This window comes from Corapipo altera, unplaced genomic scaffold (genome assembly GCF_003945725.1).
Source record: "Corapipo altera isolate COAL_440 unplaced genomic scaffold, ASM394572v1 71, whole genome shotgun sequence".
In the NCBI taxonomy this organism is placed as follows: Eukaryota; Metazoa; Chordata; class Aves; order Passeriformes; family Pipridae; genus Corapipo; species Corapipo altera.
Window position 1 is genome coordinate 3,069,170 of NW_020884916.1, and position 26,747 is coordinate 3,095,916.

Consider the following 26,747-nt stretch of genomic DNA (forward strand, 5'->3'; position numbering starts at 1 on the left):
GGGAGGGGAGGGGAGGGGGGGACTGGTGGGGGGAGAGAGAGAGCAGGAGGAGGAGGAGGAGGAGGAGGAAGGAGAGAGCAAGGAGGGGGAGAGGAGGCTGCATTACAAGCAATTAAAATTACACATATACCACACACTCCAGTAGCTGGGCTGCAATTTCTGAGAGCATTTGTCAATAAGCTTTTAGGCCTTTTTTTTCCCCTCCACCACCAGTCTCTTTGTTCCAGAAATACAGAGAAAGCTTTAAAAAGTACTTTTTGGGGCAGGCTCTCCAGCTCACACACCTTTCCAAGAGGTGGCTCTGCAACCTTGCTCTCCATGCTCCTCACCCAGCTGCTCCCAATTCCTCCCAGTCCCACTCAGCCCCTAAAAAGCTGCACCTGAGAGCTGAAGGTGGTGTGGGACTTCAGCAGCCCTGGAGTTGTTCAACCCATGGCTAAATAATGACACCCTGAACCCAAGGATTCCCCAGGGTTTGTCCAGTTGGGCTGGGAAAGTCTCTGCTTTGGTCCCTGTGAAGTCTTCATGGATCAGACCCATCCAAAGGGGAATTGATTTTGTTTCACAGGTGCAAAGTTGGGGGACATTCAGCCAAAAGTTGAAAGCAGCCAGTTCACAAACTCCCACCTGTGACCATAATTTAAACACCAGCTTTCCCATGTTAAGACAGGCATGGGTTATGAATTTTTATTTCAAGATCTGGGCTTAGTTCAGCTTGGACCTCGTGGAGATGAGCTAAAACTGTCTTCCCCTTTGTACTCCCAAAATTCAAATAAATAGGATCAAATCACTCATAAACCTTGGGTTTATATAAAACACACAACCTGCAAAGCTCAGACTGTAGGTGCACAGTGTAACACAAGCACTGGCCTTCACAAACACACAATAATATTCATAGCTGGGACAAAAACTCAGCCTGCTCAAGCCCTATTAACTAAACCTGTAGCACATTTCCTCAGCCACGTAACCTAAAACCTCAATATTCCTGTTTGTCTCCCTTCCATACCCTCCCCAGATTTTTACAGAGGTCTTCCCTTCCCAGCCTCTTGGGTTATAGCAGATTAAACCTCGCTCCTACAATTTTGTGGAAGAACTGTTGATAAAATAAACCTTCTGTAATTTCTCTGCAGCCCCTTAGGCAAAACTCCCCGTGATCCTTGCACAGTGTGGGTGAATCATTAGGCTCCCATACCTCAGGAATTGGCATTTCTGCCAAGTTTAAAGAGGAGGAAACACAGAGAAAAACTGCCTGAGTCAGACCCTTGAAGAGTCCAAGGGGCTCTTTCCTTGTACTTCAGCTGGGTTTAGACCAGGCTTTAACAGCACTTGAAACAGGACCTTGCACTCCTGGCTCACAGCTCCAGGCCTCAATAAGCCAAATTTCTTCCCCACCAGCTTCCTCCCAGCATCCCCATTCAAAATGCAGTTCATTCAATTAAACAAGAATGCCAAGCAATAAATGTTGCCTAACCAAAATTACTCCACCTTTGCACGGGAAAATTACACTCTTGAGCACGTCAGCCATAAAGATGTCATGTTCTTGAAATAAAAATTCATAACCTGTGCATGTCTTTACAAGGGAAAACCAGTTACCTGATTTTTAAGGTGTCTGAAGGAAGTGATCATCCCTAATGTTTCTCCATAGACACCCAGTATAATGGGTTATAGAAGAATGACTTAATTTTTTTGGCATCTTGACCGGCTTGGAATATATTCCATGGAAAAATGAAGTGATTTTTCTCAATATCATCACTTGCATGATTGACTTTTTTGCCATGACAAGTCCAGGACGTTTCAGTTACCCTGATTTATTTTTCCTTGACTGGGATCCCGTGACTGTGTCTACGTGGCACCGAGCAGAGGAACCCCTGCTAGCTCTGGCACCAGCACCAGTCTAGTTGCATCAGCAGCTTTGTTCCACATGGACTAATTAGCTCTGGTTTTTGGGAGAGAAAAATTGCATTTCGTACACTTGGGAGAAGTTTTGGAGCCAGGTCAGTGTGATCTCCATGTTACATGCACAGGTACAGGGAAGCCAACAACTTTTGGGGCCGAAGGAGTAATCTGGCTGCTTCTCCAGTCTCCAAGTGGTCACTGGGGCAATTACAAGCTTGTCTTTATTGCAAGTTGCTTTCCAAGCCCTTCATTTGAGAGCTGGAATGTTCCTCCTGCACGTCTTTTCCATTCAGTTTTCAAGAGGTAGCAGGAACCTTCGTTAAAATTTGTCTGTAACCAACCACGTTTAGGAAATGTGAAGGTGTTACTCCTGATGATGGGATGCTGTAACTCCCAAATCAGTTTTGTCCAATGTAAAAAGCAGTATTTAGGGTCTTTTTAATTTCCTGCTTTTCCCATCCTTTCTGCATTCTCCTATTTCTGCACTGTGAGAAAGGATGAAAATGTTTTACTTTATCTGACCCTCTAATTCACAGTAAAACACAGCCCTTCTCCAGCTACTACACATCAATTCTATTTTCACCTTATCACACACCACATGTGCCTTTTGTCATATGTGGGGTCCCACAACTGAATGGCAAAACTTTGCACACCATTTGAGAAATGCCCCTTTAAACCTTGGGCAGTCCCTCTACCTGCTCTGGCCAAAAAAGCAATCATGTTAAAAGAAAACATCCACATATCAGTCATTTTGACTAATTCTAAACTGCTTTCCCTAAGCCCACAGTTGGGTGAGGCAGCACAGAGTGCAGTCATCATGCCTGGGTGTTATTTTAAAGATGGGAATTGAATTAAGGCCCTCAGAGCTGTGTCTTAACCCACCCTCCTGCTTTTTAATCTTCCTTCTGTGCACCTCTGGGTTCGCTCAAGCTGAAGCTGAATTATGGCTCCCCTTATCCCCGATAAGCCCAGGGAGCTGTGGCAGAGGGAGCTGGAGTTTGCTCAGCCTCCTGCATCCATCAGCCTCCTGCATCCATCAGCAGCATGTCTGGCAGCTCTTCCAGTCGTGGAATCCTTATGAGCAGGGATGATGGAAGAGGTCCCGTGGAAAAGAGCGGGGTTTTCTAACCCCTCGGCTGAGCACGGGAGAGGTGACAGCCCCACTAATCACCTTCAGATTTGTGAGCTCAGCAGATTGTTCCTGGAAGTCGTGGAGAGAAAATAAATATGGAAAACCACAATGTCATTGCTGAGAGTCACTTTTCAGAGCCTGACCACATTTTAAGTATCTGCTAAGTGATGTCCTTTCTCCTCCCCTGCTCCTGGCCAAACCCAATGTTGTATCAATCTCCTGGCAAAGACAAGTTTGACGTTGGGATTGGAGACACCAAAACAAATAATACCACCTACAACCCCTGTGAGTCACAGAACTCATGTGATTTAAAAAAATAAATAAATTTAAAAAAAAAAAAAAAGAAAGCTCCAACTAATTCTTAATATGGGAGACTCAAAAAAGGGAAATAATTCAGCAAAGCTTTCCCCTTTGTGAATGACTTGGTGCTCAAAGGAAAGAGAATGATTTATAGATGTGAAATAACCCAAAGAACATATCTTTATATAATAAATGAAGTTTGTATCTGGACCCAAAACCACCTTGTGGACAACGTCTGGGAGAACTACCTGCTGGTGGGAAGGTGCACAGCTTCCTTGGATTTCCATGGAGTTTGATGGTCCTGCATTCCTGTGCTGTGGATCTGAAGCAGTTCCAGCCCTAGTTTATTGATCTCAACATTTAAGAGTGGTTTCCAGAGCACAGCCAGCTCTGTTTGGCCAGCTCTGGACACAGGCAAGAGAAGTTTTGGTCTCTTTGCACCTGCCTGTGTTGGTAAATCTGTTTGTGGAGAGTCAGGTACATCCCCTTAGCTCAGCAAACAACTCCAACTGTCCTTCCTGAAAACTCTCCCTGGGACAAATGCAACTTTTATTAGGGAAAATTGTCCTTTTGAGGAGAAAGATAACACTAAGCTTATATACATGGCATCTGGATCCTCAGGTTCTGGGGACATTAAAATGTATTTAAATACTGGTATTAAATGAGAGCTTCTTACTCCGAGTGCAGTTGTCCAATAAATTATTTCGGAAATGGCTTTGGACTTTTGCAATAATAGGTTTTTGGCAAGCAACAGGACTCTTAAAAGAACCACTTTATCATTATGAGAAGATCATAAATGAGAGTTAACTCGTAGATATGGTCGTTTGCAAACCCATCAGAGGTAATAACAAAATATGAGCCACTTCTAAATGGACTGCAGAGGAGGAAGCTGGGGAAAAAAACCTGTCACCAACCCACAGCAGGCCAACAAATGCAGGCAAAATGTATTACACCCTGCAGTCCAGCAGATCCTCTCTCTGTCAGAGAGACTGGATTGGCACAATGCAGTTTTTTCCTTGGGGAAGAATCACAGAGCTGTCTGGTGGGCCCCATCTCCAGTGGACGTGGAGAACAATGTACTCCCAGCCCTGCTTCTTCCTTTGATGTGTCTGAAGGCAATTTTCAAGTTTCACTTTCAGCCTTCTGTTCTCTTGAATAAAAGAATAAACAGTTCTCTGGGATTTTTTTCCAGCTCCCCCCCCCCAAAAAAAAAGTCATTACTCATAAATCTCTAACCACTGTTGCTGTTTTTCCTGCAGAGTGATTCTTCATGTCCTTACAGAAGCACAGACCCAAGAGAAGATGTTGTCCTGCACCAGAGGCTCTGGATGGTGGAGGGGCAAGTTTATTAGTCATGCACAACATCCCCAATGATGGTATTGCTGACTCATGCTGAGAGAGCTGCCACCACATATACAGGGTAAGAATATAGTCATTATTAGGCTTTTACACATGATAAAGTGGTTCTAAAATCTCTTCTCTCTCTGTGAGCAGTGACAGGATCCAGGGAATGGCTGGAGCTGTGTCAGGGAAGTTTAGGTTGGATATTAAGAAAGGTTCTTCCCCCAGAGGGTGTCTGGGCACTGAACAGGCTCCCCAGGGCAGTGGTGATGACCCCAAACCTGCCAGAGCTCAAGAGGATTTGGACAACACTCCCAAGGACAGGGTGGGATTGTTGGGGTGTCTGTGCAGGGCCAGGAGTTGGACTGGATGATCCCTGTGGGTCCTTCCAGCTCAGGGTATTCTATGATTCAAGAGTAAAGCAATGCCCAGCAAAATGTGAGCCAAAATCAATCAGTTATCCATGGAAATGACACTACTCTGAAAAACACCCCTCAGATGCTCTGGAGATGCAGGGATGGAGAATTGAGGACCTCGAGCCGCGGTGACAAAGGACACCAAATATTTGCAGTGTGACAAGAAGCAGCTTAGTCAATTAACTTATCTGTTTTCATAACAGTTGGAGAGTCTCCTGCATCTCCACTGGCAAGTGGGAGGGGGGTTAAAATATCTGTCACACTTTGATAAGTAGGGCACTCCATTATGAAAGATTAAGGCCAGGGATGCGGATGCAGCTGAGTGTAAATGAGACTCCCAAGAGGGAAGATCAAAGTTGGTAGGAAAACCATAGTAAAGCATGAAAACCAAACTTCCTACCAGGAACTGAAGCATGAAAGGGCCATGGTAGCTTCCAGCTTCAAGGCCAGAGGCTGAAGAGCTTAGTGAAAGCGGTTGGAGGCTCTCTGTGCCAAGCTTAGATAGTCCTCACTGAAAACAGAGAGGAAAAGAGGGTTTTCTGCATGGCCAGTAAAAAGAACCAACTTTGCAGGCTGGGGAATCGTGCTAACAAACCAAGGCAAGATACAGCTTTGATATTTCCTGGTATTTTTCTCCTATAAATATGAAGACCACAAGACTTTGTAAAAAGCCCGGAGGGTTCTTGTCTGTTTGTAGTCGTGTAAACCACTGCTCATCAGAGAGTCCTTCTGGCCAAAGAATTGAAGCTGTTTCCTTCCTGGTCCCGTTTGTGAAAGATTTTTGCCTCTGCTGCTTCAGTACATCACAACTGGCTGGGACTTCACAGGATGTGAGAGGTATTGGGAGAGCTCTTCCTCAGCAAAGTCATGCACTGTCAGCTGGTGCAGCAGAAGGTGCACCAGTCTGAGTTCCATATTCCTCTTTATTGCAGCAGCTCTGCACACTCACTACCCCACTGTCAGAGCCTACAGCTGCCTGATGAAACCCTTTTTTTAATGCTTTTAATATAGCCACGTTGTTCCCTCAGCCATTTCCCTCACTCTGTGAATGACTTAATGTGAGATTGGGGGTAAATAATCCAATTTCCCTGCACCTGTAAAAGAGGAGTTTAATAATAATTGTACTTACCCTGCAAGCTGCAACTCACCCATTAGATCCATCTTACCTGAGCATCTGATAATCTATTGCTCTTTCCCACACTGTAACCATTAAGTTTGTGGAAATATGGCATGCAAGGAGTAGGAGTGAGGTCTGTGCTCATGTTCTGGTCAGAGGGAGCAATAAAAGGAACACTGAGGAGCTGGTTTGGCAACAGTACTTCTCACTTTTCAGATCCCAGCCTCCTTTAATTAACTTCTCTAAAGTATGAGAGGAAAGAAGGGTGGAATATTAAGCTCTGCTCATGGGGGCTCATGTGCTCTGACTGCAGCAGAGCTTCTCTCCAAGGCTATTTCCAGCAGCTGCTGCTCATTGCAGCTTTCAGAGGAGGGGGAACAGGGGAGGGATCTCCCCCTAAACATGCCAGCAATACTGCATGCATTGTCACTTCTAAATTTGGGGTTAAAAGGCACAGTTTCATGTGCAGTGGAGCACGTTGAGCAGCCTAAGGGGAAGCACAACTGCAACCTGCACCAGGGCTGGGCAGCTGGAGGTGAGGAAGGAAACTCTGCCCTCCGTTGTAGTTGCACTGCAGGGACTTCCATCCCCATGGACACCTCCTTGGAGTGCCTGGGCAGTGACCCTGCACTGGGTGAGCTCCACAGAGTGGCTGATGCTGTGCAGCACCTTCCCTTCTTCAGCTGGGCTCAGAGTTGATACCAGGAGACAGATCCCTTGCTGGTTTATTTTCTCCCTTTCCCACCTTTTTCTCCTCTGGTTTCTCATCCCATCCTCATTTTTGTGATCAAGTCACTGCCTCTCATGATCTCATTATACCACTTTTACACTGAGGGAAACGAGTCAGGTGTGACATTCCCCATCCTCACACCTCAGCTCTGTCCATCGCAAGCTGGAACCAACCTCAGCCCCGAGGGGTTTCCCTTTGGCCATTGTAACTCTGCAGCATTAAACTGGGCAGAATTAGACAGGGCTGAAGTGCCAGAGCAATGGATTACATGGAATGCCCTTCCCTGGGATGTGGCTGAGTGAGGGCTCCAAGTTCTTATCCAGGGAACTGGGCCAGTCTAATTTTTGTGCTGCTGCATTTCCACCCCCCAGTTACCTGTTAGCAGTGACACAGCCTGAGCCATATTCCCATCACACCTTCCCCTCTGGCAGCACAGCCAAACTCTGGGATGAATTTCCAGCCCACTGACCATTCCCAGGTGGCCTGAGCTTGTTCCCATCAGTTTTATCCATTCCTGCAGAAAGCAATTCTTAACTGGGAGCATAGAAAGATTTCACCAGCGACTTCCAGGGGAGCAGGAATGATTTATATCAGCTGGGGAGTGAACCAGATTATGTTTAGCTTTAGTCCCCTGTTTTAGAAACAATAATGTTATGAATAATCCTTTTATGTTCATACATCTTGTATAAATATCTGAAACATGTATAAAACTGGGTAGAGGAGGGAATTTATTAAGGTGGTCCAGTGGAATATTGCTCTGAGAAATAAGGAGCTGCTTAGGAGAGTTAAAATTACTTTATCCCATTACTTTTACTTAAGAAAGAAACCTGGGGGGAAACTAAACATAATGAACTTTTTCCAAACAATGGTAGGTATTAGTTTGTGGCAGCATATTCCTGGGAGCACTAGTGTGTAAGTTCAGCTGTCCTAAAATATGCACAATAGTGGTCCTTCCATATTTTACTGCAAAACTCCCAAACAACCAAGTCCAAAGCCTGGAGTCAATAGCAATTTTTCAATAGAGTTCAATGGACTTGAGGGCAGGCCCTGTGTGCTCATTATTTAAAGTAAATGAAGGGGAGAAATGGTGAGTGGAAATGTGACGGGGGCGGTGATTTTTAGAAAATCCCCCTAATTTTTGAGGCCTGTCTAAGCCAACTTTTTAAGACAAAACAGGGCATGCATTGAATTTTCAGCTCAATTCCATCATGTCACACTGATTTCATCTGGTCACCGCATGTTATTGGTGGGAGTGTAACTTGATGCAGCTCAATACAGCTTGTGGCACACTGTGATTTATTACAATTTAAATGATAAAGCACCCAAGAATGTTCAGGCAATTGGATTACTCCATTGACTGAATGTTCAGACAGCTATTTTTAGAAAAGAGATGTCAGTTTGTGCAATATTAGATGGCCTGATCCATTTTTACTGAGGGAGGGCAGGGGAAAATTCCCTTATCCCATAATATTGCAGGATGTTCCCTCTGTGTTCTGCTCTTTTCAAGTGGGTTGTGCAGATCTGGAGGTGACAGGATTTTATAAATCAAAGGTGGGACCAAATTCTCAAAACATTTCACTGGGTCTTATTCTGAAAGAAATAAAGACTGACTGGTGGGAAAAATCAACCCCAAATCCAAATTTTAAGTTTGAGAGGACTCAGGACATGGGGTCTGGTGTTCCTACATTTTCTAGGGGTGAGTCAATAATGATAATTTCTGAGGAGCAGGAACAGGGCTAGAACTTGCCTAGAACACATGGATGCCAAGTTCTTGATTCACACCATCCCATTCTCATAAATCATCAGGTGGATCCTCAGAGCTGGAAAGTGTTTGGATCCACAGTTCCAGACAGACAGACAGGAAGTGGAAAAAAACCATGTTCCTGTCTTTTGTTGTACAAATATTTTAGAAGAAAGCTACAGTGCCAAAACCAAAATAAGCATGAAACTGGAATAATTCACGAATAACATGGCACAACAATAAAAGGCTGGGCATCAGGGCAGTGGATTCTTTAATTCAGCCAAGAAGAGAAAGTGCTAAAATCAACACAAAGGGATCCCATTAGACCATCAGTAGATGAAAGGCTTGTTGCAATCTCTTTGGTTTGCTCAGCTGGGTCACTTTAGGAACACTGAGTGGTCAGGTGTGGCCTAATTCTCCATTTCTTGTGTTCCTAAGCATGGGACAGGGGCTGTGGGTGTGTGAGGGTAGGAAAGGAATTTGATATGTGTGTTTGGAAAGACAGTTTTAACTATTATATATAACATATATCAAATTAGTTCATGTCTTTGGTACACTAATCAGAGAAAAGCTTGTGATGGCTCCAAAAATTTGTTCCTGCCTTGACAACAAACTCCTCATTTTACATGAAAGCATCAGCAGCTTCTGGGAAATAGATTAAATTTAGTTCCAAACTTCCTCTTGATATGGATAAAAAATGTCTAGGAGAACAGGCTTGACTAATCTCAGCAGGAATGAGACCTCCTGCTGATGAGCTCCTGGTTCAGTGTTTTAACATCTGATCTTACTGTCTCTGGGTCAAAATGATGCCTGGTGCAATTCTGACAATGACATTCGGGTCAGCTTAAGAAAGGATTTCTGCCATTGCACGTGTGGCTTTTGCATCAAGCCAAGCCCAGTTCTCAGGAAAGAGGCAAAGCTCTGAAGGCAGCAGGTAGAGAAAAAAACCAAAGCTCAGAAATTAACTCGTTAAAAAGAGAAAAGAGCATCTTTATGTGCTCGTTCTTTTAAACATCTTTACTTTCGCGGCTCCGCCAGCAGTAAAGATGTTTGGGTTTATAGAAAAAAAAACATGGAGGCTCCAACAATGCTGAAGATTACAAGGATTAACTGGTCCTGTTACCTTTGTCTTCTGTTTTAGCAGCAACCAGGGACAGGCTGAAGTCCACATGAAGGGATATTCTGGCTCATGAGATGTAAAAACAGGGGGTAGGCTGGTCCAAAAATCAGAAAAGTTCCCTCATGGAACATCCCTCCTGATTAACCCCCAATTGCAGCTTCCAAGGCTCTCTGGGCTGGGCAATCCTGGAGCAGGAGGGAAGATTTAAATTAAGGTAACTCTGCCTCACACAGCAAACCCCATGTTTTATTTCTCAGCTGCCACTCACCCGGGGTATCCCCTGGCACTGCATTACTTCTCCCAGATTAATCTTGTTGTTATATTTATCTGAAGAAAGGGCTGGCTGTCAGTCTACCCTGTGAGGCAGAATTTAATGACAGCAGAGAATATGTGCAGAGTCACTGAGGGGTTTATCCTGATCTATTTAAAAAAAAAATAAAATTAAAAAGCAGGGCTTTAAAAAAGCAGCTCTTTAGTCCTGAGGTCAAAACAAACTGAGCATCTCCAAGAAGTTAAAGCCCTGATTAAGCAAAGATTTACTGTGCAACTCTTCTGTGTGACTTTCCTTCTTGGGGCTGACGTGAATTAACACAGGAAAATCTTTACAGGAGTAAAAGCTGCTCAAGCTGCCACACTGAGCACACTCCAAACATCCCAAACTGCTTCATGGGGAGAGGTAATGGTGGCTGGGAGTCAACAAGTGCACTAAGAGCTGCTGAAGGCACAGCTTTATCCCCCCACTGCTGTATTCCCTACATTGGAGGTGTCTCCATAGGCACAGATGGAAAAGGGCCGTGGAGGAAACGTTTCCAAAGGAAGGGTGCATTAGAGCAGTGATTGCAGCCCTGTGATTTATAGCTGCAGTAATGGACTGGAGTCTCAGAAAGCTGAAATCCAATTATCAGCCCTGCCATCTCAGGCAAAATGCCTGAGCCAAACTTTCTAATCAGTGCTTTTAGGTTGGGGTGGTTTTTCAGAGGTGCTGAGGCACCTCCCCACCCCACGAGAATAACACATCCCTGGCCTTCTGCTGAGCAAAGCCTCGGGATGGAAAGCCAGCCTCCCCTCCCCTGTCCTGGAGGAGAAAATAAACTAATTAAAAACAAACAAAAAACCCCTCCAAATCAGATTATATTTGATACCACTGTGCTCAATATATATTTTCTGGGTTGAAAAGGAACAGTCTCACTCTGTGTCAGCAGGAAAATCCAAGTGTGCAAAGGAGGACACAGAGGTTAAAAATCTTGAAAATGATGGTTCTCTGCCTGTGGTTTCCCCTCCTGTGAACAAGGACCAGGAATGTTTCCATACCCACCTCACCAAGGGACTTGTGGGAGTTAATTCAGGCCTCTGCAGAAAGTGCCTTGAGATCCACAGATGGAAGTTGCTGTAGAAGTGATGCATTACTAAATAATGAGGTACCATCATATGTGAACAAAACACACTCAGATATTGCTCCATATGTTTTATAACAGCGAGCCCTGTGTTGTTTTCCAACAGAGTCATACATTCCAACCTGGAAAGGAGCAAACACATCCCAGAATATTTTGTCTCTTTATTTAGGAGGTGAGGAGATGGATCCAACAACACTGTTGTCTTTTTTTTTTTTTGGGGGGGGGGGATCAAAACAAAAAATAGGATATTTTTTCTTTTTTTTTTTTTATTTTTGAAAAAGGGGGGGGGAAAAAAAAAAAAAGCAGGGAAGGTTTCACACAGAGTGTGCCAAAGGAACAAAACTTCTCCCTGGACATCTGTCCCTGAACACCAGAGGAGACCTTGGGTTTTCTATCTCAACTGAAAAGATAAATGTGGAAACACACCTCCCCCACTGTCCCACTGCAGCTTCATGTTTGGGCTTGGGAGAGATCCCTCAGGAGGAATAACTGCTGGCAGCTTTGGGGCTGCCACTGGAGTCTCCTCTTGCCTTTCTCCAGCTCCCAGGGAATTCCCACCAACTCCCCATGTCCTCTGTGCAAGTACAACAGACAGAGGTTGTGCTTTGGGGGGGAAGGGGGGGCTGGAATTTGGAGAAAACTCTTCCTAAAATGTTCCTAAAATAGACAGGGAGGAAATAAAACTGTAGCAATTTCATTTTCCTTCTTAATACCAGTTTTTATGCCACGACTGTAAGAAAAAAAAAGCGTTTGGCTGCCTGAGGAATTTGGGGACTTCAGTTCTTTATTGAATCCTTTTGGCAATTGAACCAAAATGTCGTGGTTTTGCTGGGTTTTGATCACTATTTTTAAATTTCCTATTCATATATTCCAAAAGGAACTGAATGCTGACGTAAAGACAGCAAGCAGAACACCACTAATTCAAACCCAGGGCTTCCCTCCTGCTCCAATTATGTTGCAGCATCTTTCAAAATCCACATTACACCCCAAAACTACACGTGGGACATTGGGTCACGTGAAAAAGAGCAAAGGGGGGTGAAGAAGAGGAGGAATTAAAAAGCTGCACTGTTATTTCTGAATTATCTATGAAACATGGGAGAGAGAAATCCAGATTTCGTGGGATTTTAGCCTATTTGGGCCATTAACAGTGAGAGGCAACACGTCTTTAAAATCAGCTTTCCCTGGCAGGTGTTAGTGGAGTGAAAACACAATTAAATTTGGAGGCTAATTTTGTGTGTGAGGTGCTCCGTGAGCCCACCAACCCTCTTCCCAAGCTGGCATTTTTTTTGCCACTCCCTCCAAGCCCCAGGAAGAGCCCAGTCCCAACCACTCCATCCTCTCCTCACAGGGAATGAGGAGCTCTAAAAGGAAAGGTGGAAAAGGGAGAAAGAGGTGAGCAAATGAGACAAACACACTGCAAGTAACTGATTGACAGAGTCACCATTTACTGGATTCCTTGGGAAAAACCAAGGATACTCTTTGCAGGTTCAGACATGATACAAACACAGCAAAACCAAAGTCCACTGATTGATTTTTGATCCTTTTTTCCCCTTTTTTTGTCCTTTCTGGAGGAGCTGGAATCCAGGTGAGTCTCAGACTTGATCCAGAAACGAGTTCATGCACTGGGAGGACTCTTCTCAATCCTCAGCATTTCTGATGCTTCACAGCATTTCTTGCATAATTCATCTTAAAAGTGAAGTTACCAGCAGGGCAGTCAAGTGAGAAGTGTATAATGGCCTGTGATCACCAGACACAGCTTCCAGGGAACAGAAGCCAGAGGTTCAGCTTCTTGGAGTAGCCAGAGGGAGCAGTTGGGAGACTTCTCTCAGGAGCTGACTGAGCTTATCCTCCTCTTTGGCACACAGGACACCAAAGGGCATCCCTTCTGTCCATCTTCCAGAGGAACACAACAGCAAATAGCACCAGCCTGTGGTCAGTGGTGCTGGCTGAGGGTCAGCAGCAAGGAATAAACTCTGCCAGGGTTAATCTACTCCTCGTGTCTCAGAAGCCCAAGCCATCCTCCAACACTTGCTGCTGCAGTTACCCCTTATTTAAAGGATGGCACATATTGCACAGCAAAGCCCATGTTCAGCCTTTTATCCCCCCCACCCCCTTAAAGAACATACATTTATATCCAATATACCATCAGCCCACTGCTGAGACACTGCTGTGGGTGGAGCTCTGTGAGCACAACACAGACACAAGAGCCAGCAAATAAATGATTCTGAAAGTGTCAGACATTTCAGTCCAGGAGATTAGAGATTCACTGACTGCAGTGTGGGAAGAGCTGTTAAATAAAAACAATTGCAGCAGTCTCAGCCTTCCACAGTCACCATGTAAATCAGAGGCTCATCTTTCATCTTTTAATTGGTTTTAATGCCCTCTCATATCAAATACAGTTGCCAGAGCATTGGGTGAGTGGCAGAAAAACAGAAGGGCAAAAAGGCATGACTTGCTCACAGAAATAACATATTCTTTCATGGTTCCATCTGGGGTACATGAGAGGGTCTCCTGGCATATCAGGAGCCATACTCAGGTTATTAACCTTATGCCCAAGCAGGAAAGTTCCACAGAGGAAGAATATATGCCATTAGAGCCCTGTAAACCAGGAGACATGAATTACTGCTTTGCTAATAATGTGCTTCCTTGGGCAAATCACTTTGAGGTGCCTTTTCCCCTCCTACTCCTTCCATCTACCTCGAATAAATGAGTCTCCATCTCTTTCTGAGCAGGGAGAAGTCTCTCTCCACGTACTGGGACACTGCAGTTTCAGGGTGAGCCTGTAAGTTCTCCCTTTCATTCACAACAAAAAAAAAATCACAAACTGGAATATCTTACCCCACAGCTTTACTTGTCTGGGTAGTCCAGGGAGTCAAATGCACCATAACTGTAACACAGGAGCAAAGTTCAGTTTGGGGCCAGAGGAAAAGCAACAACTAGTGCTGAATCTAAGACTGATGCACATGCCCTTCCATTATTTAAAGGGTAAGGCAGCATGCTGGCATTTTGCTTAAAACAGGAGATTTTTAACTGACTTTCAAGGTCAAATTTTCAGACAAATTCCTTTGTTTGGCAGAGGAAAAAGTAACTCAAAATATATCCAGTACAGAGGCAGTAAATTAGAGTTTGCAAATGCACCTCGTGAACTTGTGGATACATTTACATCAAAGGAGCATAATGAGATATTCTGAAAAATACAAAGAGATATTCTGAGTAATATTTGATGCACCTCATTACTGGGAATGTGCCTCATAGAGTTTTCCAGATGCAGCTTCAATGCCCTGCAGGTACCTGTCCCTGTTCCCCTGTATGGGATCTGTAGGTTGCCAAGCTGGATTGAGCCCAGGAACATAATCAGTCACTCATTCCAGGTAAAAAACTCAAGAACCCAGAGGAAAAAAAAGATGTGCACGGCACAAGAGTTGTAGCTGTCCCACTGAAGACCTAAAACAACTCCACTGGTGGGAATGGAGCTCTTCCCAGTTTGACCCACTGGCAAGTGGGACAAGGCTTTGGCCTTGAAATGAGAGCCCACATCAAACCAGAGGTCCCAAACCTCCCCTGGACTCTGCCACACATTTCTCAAATGTGAAAACAGGCAACCCAGGTCCTCAATTAACTCCATAAAAAGATCTGGGAGTCCAGCATTCATTCAGCAGCTCCAAATCCCAAGGATTCAGCCCCATCACAATCATCCCAAGAAAGGCTCCTGGCTGATAATTCCATCTTTTAAATGGATCACTTCCAACAGATCTGCCTTTCCCGAAGCTCTGATCTTTTTCTCTGCTATCCACCAATATTGAAAATTCCAGCTCTGCATATTCATTTCCTCTAAATACCTGATCCCCTTACATGGAAAATATTCTCTTGGGGAACAGCCCAATTAAATGTACAACTATCTGTAACCTTTGGTGTTGCTGTATCAGGTGGGGAAGCAGCAGCAACACTGGGAAATGCAGGATCTTCGGGAAACGTAGCATATTATTAGATTTGATGAGATCCATTTTCTTGATGGCTTCTGAAAGATCTTTGTGCTAATTAGCTAAGAATACCACTGAATTATTTAATTATCTCTACTTTTGTGCAATAAAATATGTTGTCATATCACACACTCTATCTTGCTGTTGCTCTTCATACTTAATGATGCCTTTATAGTTAGTGATTTCCTTTGTTCTCCCTCTGCAAGTGGTTTTTGGTGGTGCTGGGGAATGGAGGGGGGAGCGGAGAGGGGAGGAAAAGGCAAAAATATATCAGGTTTTAAATGGATTTTTATGTGTGGGAAAATCTTTAGCTCCACTTCCCTATAAAATACACGAAGCGGGTTTCAAAGCTACAGCGGACCCAGATAGCTCTTGCTAATCCAACCAGGAATGCTTTCCAGAAGCAAAAAAAAAAAGGGAGAAACCATCACTTTGGGGGAAAAAAAAAATAAAAATAAAAATTTAAAATCAGCAAGGAATGTTTTTTAACAAGGAAGAGGTAAATTATGATAATTACTCTGACTGGTAGGGTCCTTAAGCATTGCTAATTAGCATTTATTGCCTGGATTATTGGAACAATGTGTGTGTTCCCAAGAGTGAAGAAGAACTGGGATGCTCTTTCCTTCTGAGCCCTGGGAAAAAGGCAGGGCAGCAGGAATGCGGCACAGTTGGCAGAGAGAGGCTCCTCTTCCCAGCTCCAGCCTCGTGAGGAGCTGCGACTGTACCTTTGGGGAAACCCACGTCCTGAACTCCTCAACTCTGCCTCTCCTCCCACCTCCCTCCCGGAGAAGCGAAGGGAAAAAAAAAAAAAAAATCAGGGAGGGTGGCACGAAAAGGAAAAGTGGCCATTAAAAGCCCTCAAAATCACTTGGCAGCGCTCGGAGGCGCAGATTAACACCGAGTTAATGCTCGGGGTATTACAGTGCCTTCTATTATTGCAGGGATTGTGCCCAAACGTGCTGTGAATAAGCATTTCACCGCTTTGAAGCAGCACGGCCAAATCCTTCCTCGCAGAGAAATCAAAGGGTTAACAAATTCGATAAAAAAATAGGTCTATTATGTTATTTTCAACTGGCATTTCGATCGAGTTTGATACGACTCTGTGAAGAGGCTGCAATCAGATTCCATGGTAAACTGCATTTTAATATGGAGCATTTACAGTGGGAATCAAGTTTAGAATTAGAAATCGATTAGAAATTAATCAATCATCTAATCAGCACGAGCCACTACACAGCATCTCAACTGTAATTTGGTTTCTGGCCCAATAAATCCTTAAGTACCTTGGAAACGATTCAGGGAAGAAAGGCAAGAAAAGTATTCTCCTTTTTTATGTTTTTTTTTTCCTCAGCTGCAGTACTGTGCAACTTTAGGTCCTGTTAAAACCCTTGAAATAAAAGAGCAACAATGGAAAACTGCAGAATGCCTCGGACCTCTTTTACCTTTTACTGCCACCAAAGCCCGTGCCTTTCAACTTGGGAAGGCAAGTTCCAACTCAGCTACAACGAGGTCAAAGTCACCCAGCTACAGTTGCTGCTCAGACATAACTCCTGGATGCCAGAGTTTTGCAAAATTTAAGGGATTTTTTTAATATAAAAACTCCTATATTAAAAAATAACAAAAAAGTCTCATCTGTTTATCTTTCTCCTTCTTAATTATTTGCAGCACATAGTGCACAGAATACTTGGGAATGTGTTATATTAAATATCATGGTAGCATATTAAATATACTTCTAACTGAAATTAGTCCCAGCCTGGTGGTTTTTATTTTAGTGCTGAATAAGATCTTCAATCTTTACTAAGCCTGACTTACTCATTCTATTTATTGATTAAATTAATGCCTGACATTTATTTGCTCTTCCATTTTCATCGTAAGATTAAAAAACCTCTTTTAGCCCAGAGATTCCTTTTATTCCAGTTAAAAACTACAATTACAGATGAAATAATTATTGGAGGAACTATGTAACACTAAGAGAAGAGAAGCCTTAGAGCTATAGGTATAATGCAAAAATAAATCCAAACTGCAACATCCCCCCTTTTGTCTGCAGGAGGTAAAAAAAAAAACAACAAAAAACCAAAAAAACCGCTGCAGGAATCTTTCTGGATTGATTCCCATTCGCTTAAAAAGAAATTATTCCAGCTGGATATTTATAATGAAATTGAGCTTTAATACCGCTGACATTTCTTCAGCTGAGAATCCCCCCTGAACCTGCCTGCCCTGTGCATGGAATTATGGAGTTGGAAGGCTGGGAAAGGGAAGGGGGTGGGAGGGGGAAGGGGGGGCTGCATTCTATTCCAGCCGCTTTTCTTCCCGCAAAAACCTCGCCTTTCCCACTGGAAAAGCAGAATTCAGAATCCGCTCTCCCTCCTTATTTTAATCCCCGCCAATTGCGGGTGTTCTTTTTATTTTTATTTATTTAATTTTATTTTTTTTTTTGGGGGGGGGGGGGCGTTTGGGGTGTCCCCCACTCCCCCTTCTCCCAGCGCCCCCGCTCCCTCCAAGCCTCCCTCTGTCCCTTTAAAGCTCCAGCCCCTCTAATTGATGTGTCTGGGCCAGTCTAGACTGGGAGCGAGCGGAGCGGCTCCCAATTAACGCTGCGCGCAGGGGCGCGGAGCTGCGCGGGCTCCCTCCTTCCCCGCCGCCCCCCGCCCATTGTTTTTTTGCCGCAAAACCCCCGCCCCGCCCCGCGCACACAAAAGCGACCCTCGCCCAGGGGAGAACGGGGGCGCCCCCAAAAGAACACCCCTCCTCCCCCCCCCCCCCCAAAAACCCACCAAAAAAAAACCCCCCCCCCCCCAAAAAAAAAAAAAAACAACCCCAAAAAGCGCCCGCGGGATGCGGGAGGACACGCGGGGCGACCCGACCCCATCGCCCCCCGGCAGACAAAGCGCTCGCCCCCCTTCCCTCCTCGGGCGATTAAAAACCTTCAGAAGGAAAGAAAGAAAAAAAAAAAAAAACAAAAAAACCAAAACCCAAAAAACCCAGTTTTTTTTTTGCTGGACAAAGGTGCGGGGGTTCTGGCGCACCGTGATCCGATTTATAACGCCAAGCAGGTAACAGAAAATAAAGGCAGCTCGGAATGTCTCTTTTAAATTCAAGAACCTTCGGGATAATATATAAATTCAAACCCACAATGCTTTCTTGGCGTGTTGGTTTTTTTTTTTTTTCTCACGGAGGTAAAACAGTGAAATTACAGTGGCAATAAAAAGCAGCTAAAATTTAAAAAGAAGTCAAAAAATCGAACAGGCAACCTTTTCCAGTTCAATAACTATTAAACAAGGGGAAGAAGCAGCAAACATATCCTAAAGCTCTTAAATACCCAAATGTTACACCGTCAATTAATTTTTGGTGCATCGTGTTTTAAGTTAAAGCATTTGCATTCAAATATCAAACAGTAATTCGGTGCCATAACAAGGTACAGGAACTTCATTATAAATTGCCTTGCAGAACAGAGATAAGAAATACAGTTCCAACCATGATTAATTTTACAGCAACATAAAAAAAAAATCTAATAAGGAGAAACAGCAGCAGGAAACATTTTGAACATTTCTGATTCATCATTTACACATCATTTTGCCTGGAAAAGGAGGAGAGCTCGAAGTTCTAGAAAAGGACTCAAACAAAACTTCAGCATTTCTTTTCAGCAGTAACCAACCATTAGGACATGCAACCATTTTATTCTTGGAGTTTATTCTTCACCTCTAAGATCCAACCCGCCTCCTGGCTTTATTTATTATTATTACTATTATTACTATTATTATTATTACTATTATTATTATTTTTCGCTTTTTATGGTTTTTTTTCTCCTTTAATTTTTTTTTCTCCCCCGTGTGTCCATAGAGCACATTTCCAAGATTAATCGTTCAGTTTTAAACTTGGAAGCATGAGGCATGCTGGGATTTCAGCTGAGGTCAAGCACCAATGTACCGAGCTGTTACTGTTACGCTCTCAGGGTACTCTGTGTTGCTCTCAAGAAGGGGGGGAAGTCAAAAAAAAAATGAGATGCTCTATGCAGTGGCCTGCAGTTCTCCCTCCACATGAAAACACAATATTAATATACCTACATATGTAAATATATATATATAGAGGGGTTTATTTACCTACATTCATATTCATACACACGTAGCATCCATATGTGTATCTCTCCCCACACCTCAATAGCTGTATTTACATGATCCATATCATGTCTATCTTATCTACAAACACATATATAATAATCACTATATGTGTACACACACACACATCCCCATATCTGTATCAGCTGGAAAATTATCTCGTGAATACACACACATACACACACACACACACACACAAAAATCTCTGTCATACAAACGCTGGTTTTAATTTGATTTTTTTTTTACAGTAAATGGCCATAACCACCGCCCTGCTATCAGCCGGTCGAGCCTAAGGAGGAGAGATACACTTATTTTTCCCTTAAAAGGTCTCTAAACACTATTGTATGTGTGTGTATCCGACTCTATATATACACACGCGCGCACACACATATACACAGAGAGAGGGGATATATTTATAAAATAAAATAAAGATGTCAAAGCACAACTCACAGCTCCCAAGAGCCTAACCCGTGGATTTAAAAGCTAAACATCACAAGTTAGGGTCTCAGGGATTGAGAGGGGCGCAACAAACTACTCCTTGCAAAAATAAAATTTGAAAGGTAATAAAAAAGAAAAGCGGGGGTCAAAAAAATAATAGTAATTTTTAAAAATAAAGGATAAAAAGGAGAAAGAGGGAAAGAATAGCAGGCAAGTTCAATTCATGGCTCAAGATTACAAAACAGGACACACAGGTGGAAGGAAAGAGCTTCTCTAAGGACCCTCTGTTGAGAGAATACATTCCGGTTTTAATCGTTTATACGAAAAAAAACCAAAACATGACATGGCGCGGCAGGTTCCTTACAGCTCCCAACAAGGTCGCTTGCGACAAATACACGAAAAAGCCTCCGCATTTAAATAACGAAGAGGAAGTTTGGGGCAGTGACGGAATTATTTTCATTGTTTCAACGAGAAGGAATGCAGAAATAAGAGCAGGAATCTGCAGGCTCGCTCCCGGCCCCTGGCACAAAGCGTGCAAAGCAGCAGCAAAGGCGCTGCCTCCCCGCCCCCTCCGCCAGCCCCGGGGATGGAGAGGAGGAAAAAAAAAAAAAAAAAAAAGGGAAAAAAAAAAAAAAAGGGGAAAAAAAAAAAAAAAAAGAGAACCCGAGAGTCGCCACAAAAATCAGGTAGAAAAACTCACCATTTGGAAGCTGGGGGAGAGGCTCCGATCTCCAGCGCCGAAGAGCAAAAGGGGGGACCCCGGCCCGGCGGTGCGGGGCGGGGAGGGGGGGTGGGAAGGTGGGAATGGGGCAGTGCCCGCACCGGGGTCGGTGCCCGGCGGGGTTTGACACCCGAGGGGGGGGGGGGGGGGGGGGGGGGGCGCGGCGGGGGGAGGGAGCGAGGGAGGGCGGCTGTGCGCAGCTGGGCGAGCCGCTGGCATTTTTAAAACATCTCTCTCTCTCTCTTTCTTTTTTTTTTTTTTTAATATATATATATAGGGGGAAAACAAAAAAAAAAAAAAAAGGAGGGGGGGGGATATATCAAGGAAAAAAAGGGGGAAAAATAATAAAAAAAAAAAAAAGCGGGTGGCGGGGTGGGAGGTTGGGGGGGGGGGGAAGGAAAAGGAACCAAATTCCTCCGCAGCTCTCTCCTCTCTCTCGCCTGCCGCCCTCCGCGCTCCCACCAACGCTGCTGCTGCCGCTGCTGCTGTTGTTATTATTATTATGATGAAGAGACGGGGGCTGGGGGGCTGCGGGAGCCGGGGCCAGCCCGGTGCCGGAGCGAGCCCCAGACTGTCAGCGGGGAGGAGGAGGAGGAGGAGGGAGGGAGGGAGGGAGGAAGGGCGCGGGCAGCAGCGCCGCAGCCCCGGCCGCCCTCCCCTGCCAGCCGCCGGCCGGGGCTTCAAAGGAAAACCTGGAGAAAAAGCCGCTTCGCCGGGAGAGGAGGGTCCGCAGCCCCGCACACACGCACACAACACACGCACACAAAGGGACTCCATCCTGCACCGACTCCTCTCTCCGAGCACCTTGTGCACCCCCAGCCAATGGAAATTTACGCCGGCCATAACCCAGAGCAGGATTTCGTCCCCAGCTTGCCACCTCCTTCCTTCCCTCCGCTCTTCTCTCCCCTTCCCTCCCCCCCCCTCCCCCCCCCCCCCCCCCCCCCCCCCGCCCAAATAAATAATACGGATCCGCACCCTCCACCCAGCTCTGGAACCGCTTTAGGCCCAGCGGCATAAGCGGGGAGAAGAAGCCGAAACGTACCGGAGGGCCCGAGGTTAAAAATGCAAAATATCCGGCGCTGCCGAAGGCAGGTCCCCCCCGGCCCCGGCCCCGCCGCCGCCCGGCCGGGGGCAGCGGTAACAGGCACCATTACGGAACCATCATCATCATCATCATCATCATTCACTCCGTCCTTTTCTCACCTCAGGAGTCTGAGCCCATTCACCAAAGTCCTTCCTCGTCCAGGAGCTCAAATATTTTCTTTTTTTTTTTTCTTTTTTCCCCTTTTTTTTTTAGTTTTTTTTTTCCTTTTTTTTTTCTCCTTCTGGATCAGCCAGTCCCGACATCATTAAACTATAGTCCTCCTCTTCCTCCTCCTTCCTTCTCCCCCTCTCTGTCTCCCCCTCTCTTTTTTTTTTTTTTTATTTCAAAAAGGGGGAGTAGGGGGGGGGGGTGGCTGGGAGTGGGGGGGAGCAGACATAGCTGCATGAAGTGGCTGCCTTTTCGAAAGCACATTTAATCTTTCCTGGCTCCCCTAGGCTTCGATGAAGTAGAAGGGAAAGGAGAGGAGAGGGGGAAAGAAAAAATCCAGGCAAGGGAGGCTGTTGAGGGACAGCAAGCATCAGGCTCAAATCAACGACCAGATGAAAATGTACTAGACCACACTGCCCCCTCTCTTCCTCTCGCTCTGTCTCCGTCTCTCTCACACACTCTCACTCCTGGAAAGCTTCAGTGTCTGGTTACAGACTCTTTTGGATCCTTCCCCCCCCCTCCCCACCCTCGCCCTTTGCCAACTATCCTAGAGATTCCTTGCATGCCTACTTAAATCTTTAACAGAATAAGGACTCGGCTCCCCCCGCCGCCAGCCCCGCACACACACACTCACTCACACACACCATTCCCGGTCACCCCTCCCCAATAATCTCTTAAGCTCCCGGGAGAAACCCGCCGGCGCATCCCCGTCCCCGCCGCATCCCCGCCGGGTACCAGCCCCGGGACCCTCCGGGCAGCCGCTCCCGCCCCACGCCGCCTTCCTAAGGGGGTGCCGGGGGGCCGGAGGGGGGAAGGAGAGGGGGAAGCGGAGGGGCTGCAGCCCTTCGCCTTGCATCCCTCCGGCTGGCTCTGGATTTTAAAACAATAAAATCCAGCGCTGCTGCTCTCCCGGGTGCCCCCCGCTCCCCCCCCTCCGCCGCGCCGCAGCCGCCCGTGGAAATCGCACGCCCCACGTCTGCAGTGAGGCAGGGCAGACTGCCTGGCTCATGCCCGTGATGACTTTAGAGCTGACAACCTCCTCTCCTCGACCCCCCCCTTCCCCTCCACACCCACCCCTCCGCTCAATGGCAGCACTGCTGCCTCTCGCACCAGACTATATTTGCAATATGTGCTAATTTACCAGCTATATGCCCTTGGATTTTAAAATGAACTCATCAGTCAATGCTTCTAGTAGCGATGCTCGCTCTCCCTCTCCCTCACACACACCCTCCACTGCAGACATGTTACTCATTCTCCAAGCATTTCCTCTCCCAATGTCCGTCAGACGCATATACACTTCATTGATCAAACCAAATCCCCTGATAACAATAAATAATAATACAGACAGTTAACATCAGCGGGGAGCAGAGCGGGGAGGCGGGGGGGGGGGAGAGACAAAGATGACGACTAAATCTGCATTGTGCCTTAGGAGGCTGATCCCGGCGTTTTCCAGGGATGCTCCACACAATGCGGGGCGCAGGTACCCCCCGGGGCGAGCACACACCTCGTCCTGGGGGCCCTCCTGAGACCTCCCCCCTGTTTGCCCAAGCGTTCAGGCTGGTGATTTCTAATCCCTGAATCCACACAGGCTCCGAAAGGTGCTTGTGTAGGAACAGAAGGTGCTTCTGGCTACGAAGCACCTACCACAAAATACAGCAATAAATAAAGGCGGTTTCTTTGTTACGCTGTGCACTGCAGAGACGCCGAGGAATTAAAGGTATCCGGGCATCCAAAGACCCTGGGATGGGTCCAAAGGATTTTTAGAAACACCTTCTCAGCTCCCACTGAAATCTGTTTCCTTTGTACCGAAGACAGAGAGCACCTATGCAAGAAACCAGGTTAGGAAGACGGGCTACTAAACATCCCTCTGCTGCACGTGCCGGGTGTTTCAAGGGCTTTAGGGCTTCTGTGGCTTTATTTCCTAGTTTTCTGAGGCTGAAACAGGGGAGGAAGGAGACTGGGATTGCCTCTTGGGATTTTGGCTAGTTAGACATCTTGTGTGGGTCTGGCAAAGGGAAAGTGGCTGCAGTGTAAGTGTTCGGGAAGTTGGGGAGGGTGGGGCTATCTAGAAATCTTTGACTCACTGGGGTAACTCCCTGAGCACAGGAATCAAATTATTGCTCAAAGCAAACTGCATTTTATGAGCAGCAGCCTCGGAGTGAAATTCTGCATGCACACAGCTAAAATAAACACGTGGAAATAAATATACAATACATAATTAAATTATTGGGTGCAATGCAGAAGTCCCTGGGTGATGGAAGAGGTGGGATTATGCAGCAAAGTCAGTCTGGGAATCCACAGATACAAATTTTCTTATTTATACCAACATAATCCTGATTGGCATCAGCCTAGATAGGGGAAGAATCCAACCCTGTGTACTGAAGGATCTAATCTTTGGGAAAAGTAGACTGGATTAGAGACTGTATCTGCCAACCATCCTTTCACTCCCTTTAGATTCCCTCACCATCACAGCAAGATTTTGCCATCACACAGAACATTTTGCATCCATTGTCTCCTTCCTCTTCCCATATCTTCCTTCCCCCAAAAAAATGTTTGATTTTTTTTTTAAAGTTTTGCAGCAAACACATAATTTCTCTATACAATTTTACCAAGCCTTCGGAGGATACTTATTTCAAGCAGTTAACACCTGACCCCAATTTTTGTGGGTAATTAGTGAGCTAGATAACCACACAAAGTGGGTAATTATTTAGTACCCAAGGGTACTGTACAAGAGGGTAGAGGCTGGCAGTGTTAACAAAAGCACATCTCTAATTATTGTATCCATACTGGTGATGTTTTAAGAATAGTTACTCCATCTAATGATCCATGATAAATCACTAAACTATTTTGCTTCCCTTAGCATGTATCCAAGGGATGACCAGGATGTGAGGGCAAAGCAAATGGAAGCCCCGACTTCAAATATGTTCAAGAGAAGCACGAGGCATCCACTTGGAGAAGGAAGTAAGACTGGAAGTGCCTGCTCTAAACCAGCCTAATAACCATCCCTAATAGGTAACAGGTTGGTTGGGATGGCTTGAAAAGCCATGTAGGAAGCTTGTAGGGCATGGCTCAGGGGCTGCTTCCTGCTTAGGTAACGTGGCCACGCTGTTGGATCTTTGGATACAACCATAACCTTCATCATGTTTTACCAGAGTTCACTCTCGCTCCCTGAAAATCAATTTAAAGCTGTACAAATGAGGTGTCCCGTGTTTGGGGCAGCTCAGAAATGCCAGAGAGCAGCACTGGGGGGGGAAAAAAAAAATCCTATTTGATGAATTTTAATTCTCTGTCGTCTCCAACATTTATGTTGCAACAACCACATTTCTCCCATGGAAAATATTACATCCTTAGCTGAGTTTTTTCCTCAAATTTAAGAAGGAAGAAATGTGAACTATATTGAAATAGAAACCAAATAAGAAAGATTCAGCTGTCAAATACATACGAATCTCTCCAAGGTGGGTGCCAAGAGGATGGTGCCAGACTCTTTTTGGGGGTTCCCAACAACAGGACGAGGAGCAATGGCCATAAAGGAAAACACAACAAGTTCCAGCCCAACATGGGGAAGAATTTAGGGAGCAGAGCACTGGAACAGCTGCCCAGGGAGGGTGTGGAGTCTCCCCCTCTGGAGACATCCCAACCCCACCTGGACACGTTCCTGTGTCACCTGCTCCAGGTGACCCTGCCTGGGCAGGGGGGTTGGACTGAGTGACACCAGAGGTCCCTTCCAACCCCAACTGTTCTGTGACTGGGTGAAAAAAAATTTGGATTAGATCAGCAGAACCACAGGATAAGAAGTGTTGTGCTGGAAACAGAGCAGCACACACTCACTTTTAGGGCATCTTCAAACCAAGACATTACGCTCAGAGGAAAAGCACTTTCCTTTTTTTTAATTGCTTTTATGAATCATCACTGACATCCAGACACTTCATTTACTAGAGTCCAGTAACCCTGTTTTTCAAAGGCTCAAATTCCAAAACCTTAAGGGCCAAAAAAAAAAACCAAAACAAAAAACCCAGAGGTGTCATTCTAGTTTGATCACAGCAATGAACTCAGCTTGGTGCTTTGGGATCATCCAAGCCAGGCACTCCAGAAGAAAACACAACTGGCAGCATCACCTGGCCCTGTGACCACCAGGAATGTAAAATCTAAACAGAGAAAGTTTGAGGGGTTTCCACAACTCCTCATATTTCTCTATTGTTCTGTGCTTGGGGTTGTTTTTTCTTTTTCTTTTGAGTGAAATAACCACAACTGAAAGAGGCCCGAAAATTGTTCTTATGTTTAAAAAGGGGCCAAGTCTCTGCAGCTCATTTATAAATAAATAGAAATAAATTGGCCTCCCCCTCAGTGATCCTCTCAGGGACCTGGTTTGCAGCAAAAGTTCTTGCAGAAATGGAGTGAGAGGAAGTTTGCAGAGAGAAGCTGGAAAACAGAAAGGAAGAATGAATTTAATCACAGGGATGGGATCAAAGCAAGAAGAGACCTTGGTAGGTGCACAGTTAGAGCAGAAAGTAGAGAAAATACAAACTATTTCTTTCTTTTTTTTCTCAGATCAATTGGAATTAGCAATTCATAGGAGAAGGAATGTTCAGCCAGGGAGGAAGCTTTAGGGACTTAAGCATTAACTATAAAACCTTAAGGCCTTTCTGAGACAAGTCAATAACTTCACTCTAGGCAAACTACACAGAGATTACTTAGGAAATATCTCCAAAATAACACTTATAGCTCAGCTATAGGGACAGAATGCATGGGAATAGTTTACAAATTAATAAAATGTCTTCAGAGGAGTAAAAAGCATTTACCAATACAAACAAAGGACTCTAATGATGTGAGGAATGGTACAAATTCACAGTGTGGGGCACAGGCATGGAAAGCAAAACTGGGCAAAGGCATCATGACTTGGATATTTCCAGAACATCACTCTGTAAAGTGAGGAGCTCGACAACCAAAAGCTTCTAATTTGAACTTGACTGTTTTGTAGACCACTGGGCAATTCCACATCAAGTCAGTGATAAAAATCACTTCTTACCTTGCTTGCCCATAATACAGAACCATCACAA

The 26,747-nt window shown here is 45.2% G+C and overlaps 1 long non-coding RNA gene across 1 annotated transcript; it reads right to left on the bottom strand.

The window, feature by feature from the left end:
• Positions 1–12,612: 12,612 nt before the first annotated feature.
• Positions 12,613–26,741, bottom strand: LOC113952907. The gene is made up of 2 exons (XR_003529690.1): positions 21,642–26,741; positions 12,613–14,074 (listed from the first exon to the last, which is right to left on the bottom strand). It is a non-coding gene; the product is annotated as an uncharacterized LOC113952907 (long non-coding RNA).
• Positions 26,742–26,747: the final 6 nt, after the last annotated feature.